Source organism: Ursus americanus, chromosome 26 (genome assembly GCF_024610735.1).
Source record: "Ursus americanus isolate L20-20 chromosome 26, mUrsAme1.1.p, whole genome shotgun sequence".
Classification (NCBI taxonomy): Eukaryota; Metazoa; Chordata; class Mammalia; order Carnivora; family Ursidae; genus Ursus; species Ursus americanus.
Genome location: NC_142152.1, coordinates 5868779 through 5887766, shown reverse-complemented (window position 1 = coordinate 5887766; position 18988 = coordinate 5868779). Strand labels below are relative to the sequence as shown.

Sequence of the window (18988 nt, the reverse complement as noted above, 5' to 3'; positions counted from 1 at the left end):
TCGTATTTTTCTCTTGGAAACAAGGACTTTGTTGCTACTGGCAGGCTGGACTTGAATGGCGTCATATAAAGCACCACTTCCAGTCATAATTCTCAAAAAGGATTTGACCTAAAAAAGACATTTAGAGTGAATTTTGCTAAATTAACCTGTTTATTTACTGACTTTCATTGTAATGTCAAAGATGCATTCAGATGGAAAATATTTTTACCTCAAGGTGAAGAGGAGCTTTGCTGTAGTAGGAAACTCACAGATGTACAATCAGACAAATTCGAGTTTAAATCCCACCTCTGCTCCTCATTCTTTAAACAAATTACTTAACCTAATAATTATTGCCAGGCTGGCAGAGAGATCAGGCATAGGAACTATTATTGTTATTGTTATTATTAGTAAGCAGTGAGCAGACAAAAATATTCCATAAGTAATAAAATATGAAACTGAAGTATACCCAGAACCTAGGGATATATAACTATTTTTGGAGTCCTCTTTCAGTGACAAAGATGGAAGCTGAATTCAAACAGGATAAGCAGAAAAGAGAACTATTCAATCACAAGTCGGGGGCTCTGGTGCGTGTGCTGTTTCGGGCACACATGGATCCAGAGCCTCAGATGATCTCCCTGCAGCTGGTCTCGCTCTCCATGCCTTGAGCAGGCTCTCTCCAAGCGTGGGTAAAAGGACTGTCAACAGTCCAGCTGCTCACTCCACGAACGCTGCAAAGCCAGAGGGAAACAGAAACGAGTCCCTGTGGCCTGGGATTAGGAGGCACCAAGTCAGAACTCCGTGGCATGGAGAAGGGCCATTTCCTGAAGCAAAGCTCGGTGCTTTTACCAGGGGAGGAGAGCATATGCTGTACAGGCAAACACAAGAGATGCACACTAAAACGGTCTGAACTGATTATGTTTCAGTTGTTCTCTGTTTCCGAGGCATGCCTGGAATGTTCTATCTTCTTATCTCCAAAGATCTTGGAGATATTCAACTTCCTGGTGCCTTTCGTAACAAACGCGTAAGTATGAATTATGGTAATAATGACTAACATGTTGAACTTACTACGTGCAAGTTGCTGTGCTGAATGCTTTAATAGGTTATCTCCTTTTGTCCTCCCCACTTCCCACTGAGGAAGACCCTGTTATCTCCTTGATTCAGATGAAGACGGAGGCACAGAAAAGTCATTGCCCAAGGCCGGGAGTGAAGTCAGAATTTCAGCCCTGCGATTCCCACGTAAGAGCTTGCGTGCCTACCCCCTGCCACACCTGCACCTGCCCACGTGCGCGTTATACCATCTGTAACTCACTGCGCAGTGCTTCACACACTGGTCTCCAGCATCCAGCAGTAACTGAGCAGAGCAGATACGACGTTAATATCAGTTAATAGAGAGAGAACGGAAGTGGTGGTGAACTTTTTATCATTGCCCCTCCTATGATTGTAAAACGGCACTGGCATCATGCATGTTGTTGGGGGGGGGGGAGTCCAAGACTTAAGTAGAGGCAATATTTACAAAGCAGTAAGGGTGGTGCCTGACACACGGTTAGCTGCAGCGGCTGCCGCTGTTGTCATTGTCAGGCTAATCAGCTGTGTTTGCATCTAGCTCTCCCGGGGATGGAGGACCTGCACAGGACGGGGCGACTGCGTGCACGGAAACCCTCCGCAGACCCACGGATCCATGACAAGCGGGACGCCCGAACATCCGGTCTTCCTTTTTCGTTTTCACGGAGGAGTTTCTCCACCGCCGGGGTGCTCCAGCAGATGCCCGATGGGTGTTCCTGAAGGGCCAGACCCCAGAGGGTCGGGGAGTCCCGTCCAGCTCAAGTAAACGTGCGAGCGCTGTTCTTCGCCCCTGCAGCCTTCCGGAGCTGGTCAGTGCAGGTCAGAAGCTGTAGGTGAGAGAAAGCTCCTACCCTCACGGCCATTCCCATCACCGGTATCTTCCTCACGCTGATTTCCGTTAGAGAGGAGGACAGCTGGACAAGCGGAGTTAGCTGCGTCTTGGAGCGGCACCGGGAGTCGGACACTGTCTAGTACAAGGATTCTTACGTTCTTTGTGCCCTGGCCCTTCTGACAGTCTGGGGAAGTCTGCGGACCCCTTCTCTGAATAGCATTTTCAAATGCATGTTTTAAAACAAAGGAAACCAATGATATTGAAATAGAGTTACTAAAGGCATTTTTTAAAATTGTGGTACAATATATGTGCTTCTTTACTAACTCATAGCTACCATCATGTCAAAGTCCTGATGGGATTCATGATCTTTAAAGAGGTGTGCACCAACCGTAATGTGTGCTGGAAATAACCTGCGTCTCCCCTGGCCAGAGCGTCAGACGCCCTTCTGTTGCTGCTGCAGTGTGTCTCCTCTGCTCCTAAGGGAAGGAAATGCCTAATTTCAGCCTGAGGTTACTGAAAAGAAGTATTTTTTTTTCTTATCCAAGATCAATGACCTTTGAATTCTTCTCTCCAAACAGTCCATCTCCCTAGGCTAAAAACAAGCAAACAAACAACACTTGCTCCAAGAACTTACATTAAGAATTTACTGCAAGAGGGGCGCATGGGGGGCTCATTTGGTTAAGCATCTGCCTTTAGTCGGCTCAGGTCATGATCCCAGGTCCTGGGATCGAGTCCCACATGGGGCTCCTTGCTGCACGGGAACCTTGCTTCTCCCTCTGCCTGCAGCTTCCCCTGCTTGTGCGTGCGCTCTCTTTCTCTCTGACAAACAAATAAATAAAATCTTAAAAAAAAAAAAAAACTGCAAGAAACTGATGTTAAGAACTTGGATAGAAAAGGATGGGAAAAGGGGGAACCCTAAGACAGTGGTCTCACATCTTAGAAACTAAGAGATCTGGAAAGCTCACTGATAGTGGAGGCTCTCCCTCCACACATTCTGGTTCAGCAGGTCTGGGGGCGGGGTCTGGGATTCCTCCCAAGGTGCCATAGCTAGCAAATGGCTCTGCTGGAATTAGAACCCAGGTCTATCTGCCCCCAGAGCCTGAGACTCTGCACACTCTGTACACTCAATACAGTCTGCAGCCACCTGGGGATAAGAGCAGGGTCAGTCTACCGCCAAGGAAACCAACATCTGGGATATCCAGGAAATTGTACAAGGCACAGTTCATGTCAAATCCAGGCTTTGAACTTATGCTATACCACCAGAGGGACATATAATGGAAGACTAAAGACTTCCTGGCAATATTATAGCTACTCTTTGACTGACCTGGCTCCATTTCCCACCACCACCTCCCCAAAGGTCAAATAGTTGTCCTTGGACCATTCGGCAAGTAGCCCAGCTCTTCCTGGTCCCATTTGCCCTGCCTGAGAGAAAAATAGACATGAGTCTTCACTCAGAAGACTACAGTTCTGCTTGTACCCATTGCTTGGTCCTATTAAAATGGGCAGCAAAAGACAGCACATATCAAACATCTGAAATTGTCCCCTGTTGACACAGCCATCTAGTCTCTCCGAGTTTCCATCTGTTGAATTGAAAGCTCAAATAAGCAGCAGAATGTTTTCATAGGCAACATTCCCATGCCTTGCTGGGCATACTTTAAGACACAATTAGTAAGCTGTGATAGAAACAAAAGCACATTCCTCATGGAATTCCAAGGCGGAGAATTCAGAGGCCGCTGCCAGTGGGGAGTTCAACTCCCCACATTTCATTTCTGGGGCCTTGGAAGAGCCGAGAGACCAACACTCAATTCCCCCACCTCTTCTGCTTTGACCCTGGGCTTTCAGTCTCTGACTGTTCCTTACATGGTTTACACCAGGTGTTGGTAATCTTTCAGAAATGTCATTCTAGTTTTCATTCATTCATTCATTCGTTCATTCATTCATTCCCTTATGGAAATAAAAGGGCAGTTGCCCATCCTCTGTCAAAGGTAGGTTGGCCTGAAATTATAAGTAGGGCGGATTTTCTCCAAGCCCCTTCCTGGAAGGAGAAGCTTCCCCAGCCCTTGTATCATGTAAGTCTCAAAATCATATATTGAACTGTTATTGGTAAACACCAAGATTATCTGTTAAACATTCTTAGATGTCTATTTCCTCTCAACAGCAGGCTGTTTTTCTTCAATCCAGATATAATTAACATGCAACATTATATTAGTTTCAGGTGTACAACATAATGATCCACTGTTTGTATATGTTACCAAATGATCACCACAGTATGTCTAGGTAACATCATCGCCACATAGAGTTTCAATTTTGTGTTTTTATAAAGAGAACTTTTAAGATCTATGCTCTTAGCAACTTTCAAGTATACAAAACAGAATCGTTAACTATAGTCACCCTGCTATACATTATGTCTCCAGCACTTATTTATCTTAGAACTGGAAGTTTGTACCTTTTGACCCCCTTCACCCATTTTGCCCACCCCCAGCTTCCTGCCTCTGGAAACCACCAATCTGTTCTCCATATCTATGAACTTTGTTTTTTGGTTTTGTTTTGTTTTTAGATTCCACATATAAGTGAGATTATACGGTGTTTGTCTTTCTCTGTGTGACTTATTTCACTTAGCAAAATGCCCTGAAGGTCCAGCTATGTTGTACAAATGGCAAGATTTCCTCCTTTTAGTGGCTAAATATTTTAATATTTTATCTATCTATCTATCTATCTATCTATCTATCTATCTATCTATCTCCCATGTTCTTCATCCATTCATCTGTCAATGGGCACTTACGCTGCTCCATGTCTTGGATATGGTGAATAATGCTGCAACCAGCTGCTTAAAGTAGTGAATTCTTGCTGCCCCCACCCCCTCACAAGCCTCTCACTTCTTCTCTCACAGTCTGGCTCTACTCCCATCACAACAAACTGGATGAAAACCTTTTCCAATCCTCCAAAGCCTGTTCCTCTGATTCCCGCAGCGTTTGGCATGTTGGGCCCTATTTCGTGAGCGTCTTAGGTTCCCACACTCGACTCTGTCCTGGTCCAAGTCCTGCCTCCCTGTGGCTGCCCCCTGTCCTCCGTAGTTTCCTCCTCCCTCTCCGGCTGACCTGGGAGAAAGTCCTGTTTCAGCCCTCCCTCCTTTGCTTCATTGATTCCTGCATCTCTGCGGCCACAGCTCCGCTTGGGGAGGCAGCTCCTCCTTCAGAATCACCCTCTTTGCCCAGAAGTCGTGTCTGGCCCTGGGGAACAAATGGTGGCCTGGACTGGTCAGGAAATGTTGCTCTTGGAACACTCTGCAGACAAGTTATCAGGCTCCCAGTGGCACTCTCATTTCCATGGCAGGAATCTGTCTGGCGACTCTTAAACCAGCGGCCTTTCAGAGTCCTCTGGATTTCTCTCCTTTTCACCCAGAACTGTGCTGTTTTGCAGGCTGTAGGAATGTCTCCTACCTCCCTGACTCTCCTCCCACTCATATATCCTGTAGAGTGGAAAGAATAATGAAATCAAGGCTAGGAATTCTGGGCTTAGTTCTGGATCTATCACCAACTAACTGTCTCCATAGGCCTCATCAGCGAAGTAAAAGGTGGGTCTAGGTCATCTCTGAGGCCTCCTTTACGTTAAAGAGTAATGGTAAGAAGACCTCGTCACCTTACCATTTTAGGGATGGGAAGATATCAGGGCAGACTTCAGCAGCCCTTGGCCAAAGGATGATGGAATTTTGAGGCTGACGGTCTTCAATAGAGGAGACTGTTACTTTGGAAAACCAACCTATTTGGGGACATAAAATCTCTACAAGCACTTAGAAACAGAATCTAAGCTTAACCAAAATTCTATGGAATCCAGAGAAAAGCTTCCCTTTAGCTTGCCAGCACTGGCGTACCGTTAAAGCAGCAGGAACAGCTGAGCAAACATAATTACAATAACTTCTAAAGTTTGCAAGATCATCATATAAGGAGGAAACAGCCCGAACCCCTGTGGGCTGATATCCTCTGATTACCTCTGTGGGTAATATCTGTGCCGAAGAATTTGATCCTGGATTATATTAAAGAACAACTATAGTTTCCAATGTTTTGCCAGCTCTTTGTATTTTTTCATGATAAAGTCATAAAGCAAATAATTCCTTGCTTAGCTGAGCCAAAAATGAATTCTTATATATGCAAAGTCAGGACACAGCCTCATTTGGAATGGTGGGAGAGAGTTCTAGTGCCTCCCATGAATTAGGAGGTAGTCCTCAGATAACTGGGAGAAAGATGGAGGGAGCAGTTCAAGACATCCAGAAGAGAGTACGTAGGACCAGAGGGAAATTTCCTAGAGATGGGACGGTAGATCAATTAAAAAAAAATGTGTACATTGTACTGTCTGATGTCCAATTGTTGTTTTCTTCCTTGAGCTGCAATTAACCTACATCACCTTATTATTTCTGAAAATGTCTATAGCAGGCAACAATCTGTTGTCAATGGAATTTGGTGAAATGAAGAGAAAAGGGGGATTCTCAGTTGAAATTGAGTGGGCCCACAAGAAGAGACAGCAGCTGGAGAAGGGTTGGTTACGAACAAGGAACGTGGGAGATGTGGGTGCCAAAAAGAGGGTGAAGCTGAAGATACAGAAGAGAGAAAAAATGGTGGGAAAATGTTCCTGAGAAGATACAGGAATTGGAGCCCATGGTATGAAAGAAAGTATGGAGGAAGGACCCTTTCCTTCCCTAGGCCCTCTCTCAGCAGTTGGGACCACAGATCCGAATCCCCATTTCCAGGGACCCTATCTGGGCACACCATTTTCCAGACTTTTCTATTATTATTTGCCTGTCATGTCCTAGTCTCTCAAAGACTATTTTGCCATGCTTCACATCAGCTAAAACGTAAAGTATCCTAAGACATGCTGTCCAATATGGTAGCTATTGACTACATGTGACTATGGTATGCTTGAAATGTAGCTAGTCTGAATTGAGGTGTGCTGTGAGTATGAAATGCATGTCAAATTGTGAAGATTTAGTGTGGAAAAAGTGTAAGATTATTCATTAGTTATGTATTGATTAATGTTGAAATGATAATGTTTTGGATATACAGGTTTAAATTATATTATTAAAATTAATTTCACCCATTTCTTTATCCTTTTTAAAATGTGCCCCCTAGAAAAGTTAAATTATATTGCTCACATTAAATTTCTACTGGAAAGCAATGATCTAGACTAACGGATAGTGGACTGGATGTACCAGTCACAGCCCCTATGAGATCATAGCCCCTCACTTCCTTGGGAAACTGCTGACACTATTCTAGATCTTGTGAACCCACTCTTCCCACCCTGGCCACTTCCTCCATCAGCTTCCTGAGAAAGAGCACTGACAGGTGATATTTTGAATTTTGCATAATAAAAAAAAATCTTTATTTTACCTTTACCTTTGATTAATAGTTAAATATAATTTTTGACTCAGAATTTTATGAGTTGCTCTATTATTGTTTACCTGCCAAAGCTGGTATTTTATTATTATTTTTTAAATTTATTTTATTTTTTTAGTCATCTCTACACCCAATGTGGGGCTTGAACTCATGACCCTGAGATCAAGAGTTGCCTGCTCTTTCAACTGAGCCAGCCAGGTGCCCTCCCAATCTGGGTATTTTAAAGGTTGATATTATTCTGATTCCCTGCCCTTAGTATGTATTTTGTTGTGTTTTTTTTGTAGCTGTTTTCTCCACCTCTAGAAGGTTTTAGGCTCTTCTCTTCATCAATGGTGTTTTTAAATGTCATGGTATTATAATTTGGTGTGGGTATTTCATGAGCTTGTGTGTGTGTCTTGGACATTTTATGGGCCAATTCAATCCAGAAACTCATGTCCTTTCATTCTCATACTCTTGGTTGGATAATTATCCTTCCATTCATTTTCTTTGTTCTTTTTTTCCTCTAGATGTTGATACTCCTTGATCGAACTTTCATTTTTGTATTTTTTGGTTCCTATTGTCCATTGCTATAATATTTTATTTTATATCCTGGAAGAATTCCTCAGCTTTATTTTCCAACCAATCTACTGAATATGTAAAATTCATCATATTCCAATTTTCTAATTATTTATTCTGATAACATCTAGCTCTTATTTCATGGATACAATTTCTTTTATCTTTCTAAAGATATGAATTATAGATTGCTGGGTTTTTTTTTTTCAAGTTTTCTTCCACTTTCTGCATTACTGTGTTTCTCCTGAGGTTGTGGGGTTTTTTTTGTTTTGTTTTGTTTTTCTGTTTATCTGTTTTGATATTTTTTTGGATACAGTCTTTCCTCAAATGCCTTTGGAGTTTTGACTAGCTCTTCACATTTAAGAACAAGGTCTGCAAAGCTAGCTGTGAACTCCATGTACGACGGTGGGGTTGGTCAAATGATCAGCTTTGCTGCAAGGTGATGGCTGACAAACAGGATTTTTCCATTTGGGGGCCCACATATATGTCAGTGCCTAAACATCATCTCTCCAGAAAATGAAACTTCACTCTTGTCTTTAGGGGACACACAGGAAGCAGGATAAGGAAAGAGGGCTGCTGGTGTTGGCGGTGTGTGTTGGGTGGTAGGGAGGACGGGTGTTCTCTTTAATGTGTGGACTTTGACTTAACACCCTCCCTTATTTATTTATTTATTTATTTATTTATTTATTTATTTATTTATTTATTTAACATAAGTTCTATGTCCAACATGGGGCTTGAACTCATGACCCTGAGATCAAGAGTTGCATGCTCTACCAACTGAACCAGCCAGGCGTCCCCCTTCCCCCTTTTTAAAAAGAATTTGCTCCCCACTCCTCTACTCCTCTATATCTGGAATTCCTAGGTGTGTAGCCTTTCTCAACTTCTACATAAAGCGAAGAAATGTCCTATGTCCTTGAGAAGGCACGTGAAGCAAGGGGTGAGAGGTGAGGAATGTGTGTCCTACTACAGGACGAGTAGAGATTGGGGGATTGGATCACCTTCTGCACCTTTAGATCTCTCTTGATGTCATCAGCATCCCATTCTCCCACCTTCTGCACAAGTGTGGCCATGTTCTGAATCTCTCCAGGAACCCGGAGGTTGGGGGGCTGCTTGACTTGCTCCTCTCGTCTTCTTTGTAGGCCTCCAGGCAGCAAGCTCCTCTGCACTGCTATATTGGTCACCTTTCCACAACTCATTCCCATCTCGCACCCACTGGTTTTCATTCTCCAAATCTCTATAGCAATACGTTGAAGTTGATCTTTGGCTTTGTTATTTACCAAATGTACTGCTGGAGTTTGGCTTTAGTCCTGGCTTTTGAAAGGCCGAAAAGCCAAACAGCTGTATCAACATGATTTCTGTCATCTCTGAACCCTTGTATGATCAGTGATCAGGTGATTGAGCTAACATCATATCAGATGAAGTTTACAATGTTAGTAACACGAGCAAGACGAGTCGTTAAGTCATTGTTAATATCTAAATAGTCACTTTAAGATATGCAGTTGCAATCTGAGGTAGAAAATCTCCTTATGTATTTTATAGATTGAAATTCTTAGTTTACTAAAGTACATATTTATTACTCTAAAAGCAAAATGCTGTAATAATTGTTTGTGAAAGCTATCCATTTTATGTATATGACAAAACTTCCAAAAAGTTAAATTAACGGATATAGATTAAAGTTAATGAGAATATTAAGAGAAGATACATTAGCTGGAGAATGCTATGAAGTAAAATATATCCTTTTTAAATATTTTTAAAAATATTTATTTTTTTTAAGAGAGAGAGATTGTGTGTGTGAATGGGGGGAGGGGCAGACGGAGAGGGAGAGAGAATCTCAAGCAGACTCCATGCCGAGGGCAGAACCTGACATGTGGCCAGATCTCACAACCCTGAGATCATGACCTGAGCCAAAAATCAAGAGTTGGAGGTTCAACCAACAGCCACTCAGGCACCTCAAAATACATCCTTTTGAAACAATAATATATATGAGAATTTAAATAATAACACAAGGCAGAATAATAGAAACATTTATAATTCTAACCTTTTGCTGAATTGTTGAATGTACAGACATTTGTAAAACTAGACAAAGTAACTTAGAGGAATTACATTTCATTTTTCCTTATTTAATTCCATTAGGCCTGAGTCTTCCATGGACATGCTCTGTGAACTGCTCCCATCTTGTGAAGATGAGTAGGAAGCAGAACATCAATGTTGCCCCTTCAAATTTTTATAAGAAAGCAAAAACTAAATTCTGAACTACAGCAGACGTAATACGTCATCTTTTACCTAATCATAATAAAGAGTAAAAAGAATGTGAAGAAAAGGAGAAATATTTCTAGTAATCAAACATGTTGTTTCTAGTTATCAAACAACAAAGACAACGCTTCATGATTTTGAGTCTATAGAGGCCAAGACTGTAAACGGAACTTGTCCAAATGACTGTTAGCTACTGACAACATTTTCAATAGTTGAACACAAAAGAGTTTTCTGTTTTGTTTTGTTTTTGTACGCACAAGATTTTTTTTGCAACTTGCCTGAGCTATGGAGTCTAAGTACAAAATGCCTTCTAGAAAAATTAGGCACATCAGTTTGGAGACTTTTGGTCCTGCTGGGCTGGGAATATTATATACAAAGTTCATGTGAAGACTTGAATGTGCTCAAACAGCTCCTTTAACACTCAACAGCTTCTATTTCTATCTTAAATGAAGAGGGTGAATGGCAAGCAGTTCCCTAATTCCTTATTATTCAGGTGGGTCGGCTGAAGAGTAGCAGGAGGGGCCCACTTGCTTCCTGCTGACCACTAAGATGTCTGTAACCTCACTGCACTATCCTTACTTTCTAAAGGCTATGAGCAGAGAACACCATCTGCCTGTGGTTCCTAAATCCAAAGTCTCTCCTGTGGTGTCACACTGTCAATGACAATTACCTGACACTTTAAGTCACTAGGTGTCCATCATATAAATGTTTCTTCAGTCAGAGTCACTGTGATTTTAGTCCTGTGAGATCCAGAACTCTCTTGGCAGCCAAGTAAATTAGAAGCAAAGTTCAATAATAATCGGGACTCATCCATCAAGGAGTCACACAGGACGTGTCCAAGGAACTGATACAAAATGCCCAATTAGCACACTGTAAAATAACAGAGCTGACTATAACTCAGGAATTTTGGGGGCGCAGCCTAACAGGACCACGGTTCAACGGTTGCTTTCAGAGAAAGTAGTTAGCATCCTGGTGTATGCCAAAAAGGACACCAAACCGATATGCCTCGAGATGGCAAGTATCTTTTATAAGAAATCTGTTGTAAAGAGCCTTCTATACTTCTATCCAGGGAAGTGCTGCAATTAGAGGGCATGCAATGCAAGCTGAGATACAGATGGCGATTCAGATATATCTATTTTTAACCTTTCAGAGCCAATTGTGTTGACCTATTGCCACATTTGTGGATGAGGATTTAAGGACACATTTTTTTCCAAGTGATAAACCATCAAATGCCCGCTTATCCCCAGAAAAGAAAAAGAAAAAAAAAAGAAAAAGGGAGGGAGGGGGGTGGGAGGAGAACTAGGGGCAGTGATATTAGGTCTGTTTCTGAAAATATTTAAGCATGTTTCTCAGGAAGTGGCTTGCTTCAATGAGATTGCACTGTCACCATCACTCAAGTTTTAACGTGCAGGAATCAAAGAGGAGATAACATTTTACTTTAGGCAGTTACTTTTACAGAGTGAGAAAGATTGATAACTCGGTGATGACATCACAACCAGCAATATCCTATACTAGCAGAGGTAGTCAAAATACTACTACTACTATTACTACAACTGCTGCTGCTATGCTTCCTCCTCCTCCTCCTCTCCCCTATCCTCCCCTCCCCCTCCTCCTCCTCCAATCTTGCTACTCCCCCGACCTAATTACCAGCCAGCAGTCTCTTTAGTATTGCAATAGAGTGACACCAGGAACCATACACATTTGGCAGTGCTGACAAATCATGTTTCTGCACAATACTGTCAAACTTCTAATATTTAACTACCAACACTTTTTGTAATAAAATTGAAAGACTATTCATCACTTGATAAAACTTCAGATTTATTTTTGTATCCTGGGAATTCAATCAGTGGTGATGATATTTGGTGCTAGCCTTCACTTTGGATAAATATCGACGTGATGCCAGTTGGCATCTGTATGTGCTGCTTCTCTATTTTCTCTTTGTCTCTGCGGAATTTCCCTTTTTAAAATTCCTTTATTGTAATCTTAGTGGAATTTTGAAAGGGAGCAAAAATCCAGACAGATGATGTTTTAGGGTCCACTATGCTTTAAACCTCATCAATTTCCTTAAGAATATGATCATAAAAGTGGATGACACATACATGTTTCAGAAGTTCTTCCACGTGCTCCAGGTGGATCACCTCTTAATTTCTCGGATGGGGAACTTGCCCACTCACTCAACTAATTAGTGGCAGAGTTGGGACTCAAACAAAACATTTTGGCTCTGAAGTTTATGCTTTTAATCGACTCTCTATACTGCTTGGAGATCTGCTTCCCTTATCATATTCTTCTGTTTCGCCATAAAATGCAGTTATTATTGATATATTTGTTTTGTTATAGAATTCTGCTGTTTTATTGAGGATAAGAGTAAACAATGCAAAATGTAAGCTTGTAAAAATATTAATAAATGTAAACAATTATTCAGTCTATATTCCAATACTCAGTGGAAGACCCTGTATACAAGCATTTTCTCCTGGTTCCTTAGCACACTGCGATCCCTTAGGATGAGTGTGCTTCTCAGAGGGACAGATACTATTTGTTCCCTGCTGTAGCTCTAGGGCCCAGAACGGTGCCTGTGAGTATTTGTCATTCAATAAGCACTTCTTACAGTAATTAACAACTGGTTTTAGTTCAGATAATGTAGTATTTATGGATTTTCATTTCTCTTAATTCACCTATTTCTTACAATAAACGATTCCCCATATATATGTATATAGGTCACATTTTCTTTATCCATCATCAATCAGTGGACCTAACTCCATCCTTAAAAGTGAAAGTCTGGTAATAGATTTTTTTGGTTTGTATCTCATGTCCATCATTTACTAGCTATGGGATCTATGCAAATTACTTCGTATCTTTAGCTTTGGTTTTCTGTAAAATGAGGTTAACAGTAGTACCTTCCATGGTAAGAATTAAACAAGATTATGTAAATAAAACTCTTACTAGTGCTGATTCATAAGAAGAGTGCAACCTAAGTTAGGTACCCAATTGTTATTTTGTTATTTATAGAGCTCTGAATACACCTTGCATATTTTCTGTACGACTCTAACAAATTATATTCACACCAACAGTGTGGTCAACAGATTTATATCCAAAAGTGCCAAGAAAAATAATACACCAAACAGATGACCTACATGTAACAGAACCCACTTCCTGTTGCTTGTACCCTATATGTCCATCTTATAAATGTTATTTAGATTTTCCCCACTAAGTTTCCTTTCTATTCTTTGCCATGGTGTTCATTTTGGAAAGAGGAATGTAAATAAGTAAAGTGGAGAATTGACAGAGTAATTTTGGTAAATGAAACTTTTTTTTTTGGTAAATGAAACTCTTAAAATTGATTTGATACGAAACCTCTGGGTAATGAGGGATTGTTTGAAATTATAGATAATCTCATCATTATCCTGCAATAGAAAAAACATTTTGTATCCACCTTATTTAAACTAAAAAAAGAAAGACAGCTCACCCATTACCCTGTGATGACTTCTCCTCTATGCATACAAGATGCTAGAGTAAGGGGAAGGAGAAATAACTGTGTACTTACGTCTCTGCTTGGTGTTCAAATCACCAATAAAATAGAGACATGTTTAACTTATATATGTTATCATTTATTTCATTCAATTTTATCATATGCTTCTGCAAAACCATTTTTAGCTACTACTTAGCATTCCACTGCATGGATAAATAATAATTTATTTAACAAATCTCCTCTAATTGGACATCTAGACCATTTCTATTTTTTTCCCTAATAAGCAATGTTGAGCTGAATCTAATTATAGCCCATCTTTGTGCCATCTGAAGATTTCCCTGAATTAAAGATGTGTATTTTAACCATGGCTACTTAGAACTGAAACCAATGTAACACTGAATGTTAACAATACTGGTGTTAAAATGAAAAACTTAATAAAAAAAAGAAAGAAAAAATAGAACTGTTATGAAATGTAGCACTACCCATCCTCCTGCCTTGAGGGCAGGTCTCAAACAAAACTGTTAGCTCCACCTTGCTTTGACAGTTTCTCCACTGGCACCTGCCAAGGCGTGAAACTTCTGGTCTTAATGGTTTCACAGCCAGTCCCTTTAAATCTCCCACAGTGCTCCTGCCTTGCTGTGATCACTGCTAAACAATGCACGCTTGTACCATGCAGAGCCATCGATCTCACTTCCACACGCTTCTAATAGAAGCTGGGGGTAATACACGAGGTAAATTTTGGGTGCAAAGCCTCATATTACTCACTGAGGCTGGCTTGAAGCATTTCCCCAGCTTTCCCAGTACTTCTTGTTTCACTTCCCTCAGATATTTCCTGTTTTCTGACCCTGGACTGTCCTATTAGGCTGAGCCAAAGGATTGTTTTTGACCTACAAAAATGGAAATTCCACCTGGTTCAACCTAACAAGGCGAGATGTTTCTTTGTCCATCGGAGAACACGGCAACCACTTGTGCTATGAAGTTGTTTGAAACCCGTGTAAACCCTTCCTATACTGGGGGAAATTTCCGTCTTTTAAATCCTGTTCTCCCTAGGGTAATACCAGAAACTAACTTTCTCAGACTTCTTGAGACTAGAATATATGAATGTGGCCCAGGTTCCTTCAATCAGATGAAAGATTTTTGACTCAGAAGAGAATGTCAGGAAGAGCTGTTCTTCCTTTAAGGAGAGACAGGGATAGAGGTAGGGACTGGGAGGAGGAGGAAATTCTAGGATGCTTTAAAGTTCTATTTCTGACTTTGGTGATGGTTATATGGAAGCTTGCTTTGCAATAATTCTTTTATGCTTTGTGCATTTTTTTGATTGTGCATTTTTCTTCATTAAAATAATTTTTTTAACTCAATTCTGGCAAAGATGGGGGGGGGGGGACAAGGAGCTTAGAGAAGGCAGACTGCAGCTCTGTAGTTGTCCCGAGCCCTGAGCAGCGGTGTGAGCTGAAGCCCTGGCATCTGCGGTGCTCTGTAGGAGCAGCCCTGCGGGCAATGGGGGTCTAGCAATTAGCCTAGAGCCTCTGAACTGTTTCTCTGGCTCTCCTAGTGTTCTGTGAGCGATCCTTCAGTAAATACTCTTCCTGCTCGAACGAGCTAGAAAAGGTTCTGGGTTGGCAACTAAGAGCTCTGGCCGATAAAAGAGAGTTCAGGTTCTTTCCAGATGAGATCTTAACTTGATGCTGAAAATGCTGTCCTTGGGACCACCAGAATGCTGGCTTCGCGGTACCTCCAGACCCTAGGGATTCCCCTATTCTATAATCAGAGTGTATAGGGTTGAAACTCTGCATAACGTAGTTTCTGCTGCTTTGGATTGATTATTATTTTCTTGGAAAGTATCTCTTTTAATCTCCACTATTTTCCCTGCCCCCACTGCTCCCCAGAAAATACACACATACCACTGCCACCACTGCAACCCAGGATACCCAAGAATATGTGAAAGTCATGACATATTCGTTTATCACTGGAAGGTAAGCTTCAGAGACAGAGATATTTGTCTGTTTTGTTCAGTGCTATATCAGAGCATTTAGAATGGTGCCTGACACATATTAGATACCCAATAAATATCTGAAATTAATGAGTACCCTGTCCTAAAATGCATTGGTGATTAGTTCACCTAACAAAGAACAAATGCTTACACACAGTGACATGCTGGTGAAGGCACTGGGTGTTGCGGATGTCAAGGTGATTAAGGCACAACTCTGCCCATTAGCAATTCAGAATGAACTGCTTAATCCAGAAACATTGCCACCAACCCTCAGAATACATTTTGTCACCTCTATAAACTCCCCTAGAGCTTCTCTTTAGTGGAGATGTGGGGCAGTGCAGGCAGGAGGTTTTTTTTTTTTTTTTTTATCAGCTAGCAAGTCTTTCCCTCTGTCAATCTCCGTTTTGGGCTAAACAGGAGGGAAGCGGCAATAATGCAGAATGGTAGGTGAGACATTCAGATATTGCCCACATCTTTGTCCAATCAAGTGCCCTGATACAACGGTTGTGAATCAACTTTGAGCATAAATGAGGCAATATCGAGGTGGGTATGATGTAATCAAAATCAGATCCTATCACACTCCCCAGTGGCTTTTCTTCAGACTTGGGGTTAAGCTCTCTCTATGATCTGGTCCCTACATGGTCCTTGCCCCAGGCCTCCTCTTCACCAACCCCAGTGGCCTCCAACACAAGCTTTTCCCCATTCTCGGTTCTTTCTCCCGTTATTTCCTCTTCTAGGTACGTTCTCTTTCTCCCTTTTCCCTCCTGTCCTTCCTTCTCTCTCTCTTTGTCTGCCATCTCCACTAGATTCGTAGCTCCGTGAAAGCAGGAGCTTGTCAATCCGATTCACCCATGTATCCCCAGTGTCTGAAACAATGCTTCACATACAACAGGCATGCAATTACACATTTGCTTGAGGAATACATTAATCTGGACCTTTAAAAGCCAAGGCTGACATCACTCCCTTCCAGGGTAAAATATTAGAGGCCACACATTAAGCAATCTTGGTAATTTTTCATAATTCTGGAGAAACCATGTATAATTAAAAATCCGAGCTTCCTGAGAAAAGTGTTTGTTAGAATTATAGTCTGGGATGCCACTGGCTGAAGGAATATGAAAATAGGAAATGGTCTGAGCAGCTGCAATTCTACTTAATGTATCTAGATGACCAAGAAAAAAGTGAGCATTTCATTGTCCAGAGCATTACATTTATTCCTTGTTAATGTACAAAACTAGAAAAGCTCAATGTCTTTCATACACAGCTTAGGGAACGATTATTCAAACAAACAGGCTCCCCTTCCTAAGGGCCAACTTGCATATTACTGCACTTAACCCTTATAGCAGCCCTTTCAGCGGGGCCTGTTATTATCCCCATTTTTTTAGGTGAAGAAACTGAGCTTAATGAAATCAAGCGATTTGCTCAAAAATACAAAGCCAGGTCTGTCATCAGAGCAATTAGGAATTTGTACTAGGCTCAGAAATGAACAATAATGTATATGAGATAAGAGTCCTTGGGGACTCCAGAAAAAAATTCCCAGCTACTCCAAGGCTGGAAGATGATGACTCTGTTCCCAGTTCTGCCGCCCACCAGCTGTGACAAGTGGATGAGTCACTTGAGATTACAGATGAGATAAAAGCACAGACAATAGGAAAGAATCTATTTCGCTCAAGATATTTTTCAGCAAAATGTTCAGAATAAAAAAGCTCTTGGTGCATTTTTGGTTGATTTTAAAGGATTAGCTTTATCAAACTGACAAGTAACCGAGAGAAAAAGAAAACGAGTGGGAGATACTTACCTAGTGAGGCAAGAAACATTTAATGACTATCTGGCAGAAAAATAGCTCATTTCAGGAAATTTGTAAGACACCATCTGAACACATGATCCATTTTCCACGTACCAGAGTAATGGATTTACTGTGACCCTAACAAAGCTAATGCTTCAGGTCTCCTTGCACGGGTACCTTTCAAGGCTCCATACCCAATTTTGTATGCTTTCTATATTTTATCTTAAAGGAAGGTGTCATAGAAACTTAAATAAATGCTCACTACTGCTTTAGGGAAAGGTTCCCTGCTTTATGGAATGGGTTATAGTTGTGGTCTTAAAATAGTAGGATGCTATAATCACTTTTTTCTTTTCATTAGCCATTAATGATAAGAAATAAAATATAAGACGTGAGTAAAGTTAAGAAGAAGAAGAAGAAGAAGAAGAAGAAGAAGAAGAAGAAGAAGAAGAAGAAGAAGAAAGAAAGAAAGAAAGAAAGAAAGAAAGAAAGAGAAAAGCCCCATAAAATCTGGTCAGCTTGTACATGCCCCACACAGGAAAAAGAGCTAAAATTAAATAGTCCTGAGAAAGCTAAGAGAAAATTAGCCCCTGCTGAGAGGCTGTGCCCCTATGTCCCAAATCTGCTTAAATTTCTTTGTGCATGTTTAGGGTTAGGCTGGGTTGGTGGGTTGTTTGGTGTTTATTAATCAAGCATAACACAAAAATGAGAATTGAATTTTTGTTAGTCATTTAATGCATTTTAGAGGCTAATTTATAAGGTTATCAAAATGGATTTCAATAGGACAAAACGATACCGTATTTTCATGTTTGACACAAAAACAATGAACTTGAACATGCCGTTACATTCAGCTCATACCTCAGGATTTTGGCTGTTACATAAAATAAACACCATTCTTTCTTTATTTTGTTTATTTTGTTACTTGGCAATATATAATACAGAAGACTAGAAGAAACACTATTGTATTATTAAAGTTATTCTGAGTCCGTTTTACATAGAATTTTTAAAACATTAACTCATGTTCACACCTACATATAAAGACAATGGACATTCTAACTGGTCCCAAAATGATGTGTTCAACATTGGGCAGAACACACAAACACACAAAATGACAAGAGAACATTAGCCTTGCCAATCAGATTAATAGAACCAACACAGGAAATGGTTCACCCAGAGGGTCATCATACCCATCAAAATAATGAGTATGAATAACTTTAAAGTTTATGTTTTTTGAAAACTTCAGTTGAGGTCCAAGAGTCATCAGAGCTTTATTCCCTGAACAGTGGAACAGGGAGCTTTGAATTCCTTCTGGTCAGTCTAAACTGGGGGGTTCTCAAAATCTTAGATTCATAGGTTATTTTTACGGGGGTTTAAGAAAGAGAAATGAATAGAACACATAACTTTTGCTTCCAGTACCTTTTTCCATTTCTCCATTTTCTGTTGAGACCTGAGTGTGTGCCTGTGGACCTGTGTATGTGTCTGTGTGCCTGTATGGTAGTGATGGTGCTGGTAATGGGTATAGTGGAGGTGGAGGGGGTGTCTATTTGAAGTGTAATTTTAACCCCAGATCTTGGTAAAAACTGCCTTATCTCCACCTAATCACGATCTACATCACACTGCCCTCCACCCTCCACGTCCCCACTCACCCAACAATCCCACCCCATGCACACCTCACAGTGTCTGTGGC

At 40.9% G+C, this 18988-nt stretch overlaps 1 long non-coding RNA gene across 1 annotated transcript in view; it reads right to left on the bottom strand.

Annotated features, from left to right (window-relative positions):
* Positions 1-2271: 2271 nt before the first annotated feature.
* LOC123800703 (uncharacterized) overlaps positions 2272-18988 on the bottom strand; it is a 54489-nt gene continuing 37772 nt past the window's right edge. Inside the window, exon 3 of the long non-coding RNA XR_006781986.2 lies at positions 2272-2349. This is a non-coding gene — a long non-coding RNA (uncharacterized LOC123800703). The remainder of the gene's footprint in view (positions 2350-18988) is intronic.